Source organism: Stenella coeruleoalba, assembly GCF_951394435.1.
Source record: "Stenella coeruleoalba genome assembly, chromosome: 5".
Taxonomy (NCBI): Eukaryota; Metazoa; Chordata; class Mammalia; order Artiodactyla; family Delphinidae; genus Stenella; species Stenella coeruleoalba.
In genome coordinates, this window is record NC_137150.1 from 22,156,949 (window position 1) to 22,159,852 (window position 2,904).

Here is a 2,904-nt window from a genome sequence, read left to right on the forward strand (position 1 = left end):
ATAAAAAATAGATTAAAATAAATTTTAAAAACTCAAAGAGGATCACTGAAACATTCTAAAATGTTTAAGTGAATTAAGCATACTGGTTAAAACAAATATACAAAGTCAACATTTTTCTAATATACGAGGACTAATCAGTTAAAAATAAAATGGGAAAGATCATATATTAGCAACTAAATAAATGAAATGATAGCTATAAATAAATAAAAAATAAAATACCAAGGAATGAACTTCAAAAAGAAGTAGACTGAACTGTACAAAAATGTTCAAAATTCTGCCGTGGAACAAAAGAGATGATTTTAATGGGAGAGGCATAACACACTTCTTTACAGTAATCCATAATAAATATATCCTAATGTAAGCAAAAGGCTTTTTTTAGGAACCTTACTCAATTATGAAGTTTATTTCCAAGAAGAAATGAGATAAAAAAATTAAAAGAGTAATGAGAGAAAAGTCAATTATTTAGTTTAAAATATACTATCATTTTCTTATAATTTATTGTGATATTTGCACAGTATCACATAGATCAGTCTATCACAGTATAGAAAGCCCAAAATCTTGTCCAGGAGAAGAACTATGATGAATTTCGTTCATCACAAAAATAGCGTTTTAAAAGAGTGGAGAAAGAATGAATTATTTAATAAATGTCCTGGTATAGCTTGGCTCATTTGGAAAAACAAAAGAATCTATGACTCTAATATAAAATACATGAACAGTAGGGCTTCCCTGGTGGCGCAGTGGTTGAGAGTCCGCCTGCCGATGCAGGGGACACGGGTTCGTGCCCCGGTCTGGGAAGATCCCACATGCCGCGGAGCGGCTGGGCCCGTGAGGCATGGCCGCTGAGCCTGCACGTCCAGAGTCCGTGCTCCGCAACGGGAGAGGCCGCAGCAGTGAGAGGCCTGCGTACCGCAAAAAAAAAAAAAAAAAAAAAAAAAAAATGAACAGTAATTATTGCTGAAATAAATGCACAGATATTAAAAATAATATTCAACCTTACAAGTACTGTCACAAAATATTGACAAATATTTATGTGTTCTCATGGGACTAGTCTTTGTAAACATAAAATCAAAAGCAAAAATCACAAGGAAAATGTGGATAATTTTAACTATATAAAAATGGAAAACTTTTTTTTTTTTAAAAGAGTAAATCACTGTTAAAAGATATGTGATGATTAAATTAACAAGTGTTTTCTTAGATTTAAAATACAAGAGCCACAAAATAAAACATTTGGTCTTGAAATATTAAGATATCTTATGCTAACTATATTTGAAGAGAAAAATATATTGGAAATGCTTATATCTTGTTATACTACATAACATCATATTTTAATTAAATTCTCAGATTAAATTTCTGGCATCTCATTTTGAATGTTCCAAGTCACCTCTTTCAAACAACTACCATTTTTCATACACCCCAACTAGAAGAAAATTTCCGAATCTTCATTTATAAGGCAGAGGTTTCTCTTTGTATACTAAGTAGTTTATTTTTTCTCATACAGAGCACTATAATGATACCTCTGTGACAAAGCTGCTAGTTTTACTGTTCTGACCACCTTGACATCAATGGCAATGTCCCTGTCAATGGTATCTTTTGGATTCAGACTGTTAATCTCATCATTAGACATAGGTGAATAAAACAAAATACTTTTTAGCAGCTTTGGAATAAAAATAATAAATCCCATGACAGTAGGTTCCTATAATGAAACAGATCATGCATAGAAGACTTTGAAATTTGGTGATAAGGCAATAACAGCTTCTGTCAGATCCCAGTAACTTCATTTGACAGGCGTAATGTTTCTACTTTGTCTTCATTTAGGACAGCTTTGCTTCAGTGACTAGGAAACGTAACGATGAGTTGTAACAGCTAACAGTTCAAACTACTTTTCCAACTGAATCTCGAGGTGAAGCTAACAGACTTGCAAATAGGGAAATTAATAGTTTTTCAGAAGCTCCCACATGAAATCACACAACTATGATATTTTTAAAAATGTAGATGTGTAATGATAGTTGAAATCATTATGGGAAATAGTATTGAATATTAGGAATAAATTTAAGTAAGAGTGACTCAATGCAACAGAGGTTTTTATTTGGACATGTTTCTCAAAAGCCATGCTTTATGCTATAATGGTTTTATTTAGCAATGAGTTTGGGTTTCAAGTCAAGCAAGCCTTTGTAGATTTCAAGGATTGAGGCTGAGCATTCAGAGGTCTACAGTGAAGAAATGTTACTGGAGAAAATTGAGGTGTTATATTGGCCTAATTATAGAGAGATATCACCATATTATATTCTTTTAATGAATCTCTAAGCATTCAGAGAAATATAAGGTGAGAAATATAAGGTGATAAATTGAGCGAGGATTCAGGAGATGTGGGCTCTGAGTCCTCCTTTGCCAGCTGCTAACTGTGTGACCTTCGAAAATTTAATTCACTTATTTGGGTTAGGATTGTCTCATCTGTAAAATGAAGAATTGGATGTCATTTATATTGGGGTGCCTTCCATGAGAGGTCACTCTGAACTTTCACTGAATGTTAAAGGGATAATTTTTCTCAATACCATCAGAGTAAAACAGGGTGAAGATTTCTAAACACAAGCTGTATGAAGATTTCTAAACACAAGCTGTATGAAGATTTCTAAACACAAGCTGTATGCCATGTATGCAAATGGGGTAATTTCTGGTCAAAATGTGACTAGGAAAAAGTCTGTTAGAATGGACTGTCAATGGAGGCCGTATGAAGTATAATAAGCTTACTTGCAGTGATTTCTCTGCATCTGAATAGAAAAATACAAATGTCTGTACTTTTCTCTTTCCTCAAGATAAGATTCATTAATGTGCTATATTCAAAAGATGCACAAATTCAACTCCAGTCTGGTAAAAGGCTTGGAGTTATTTCTGAAAAATCAGTAA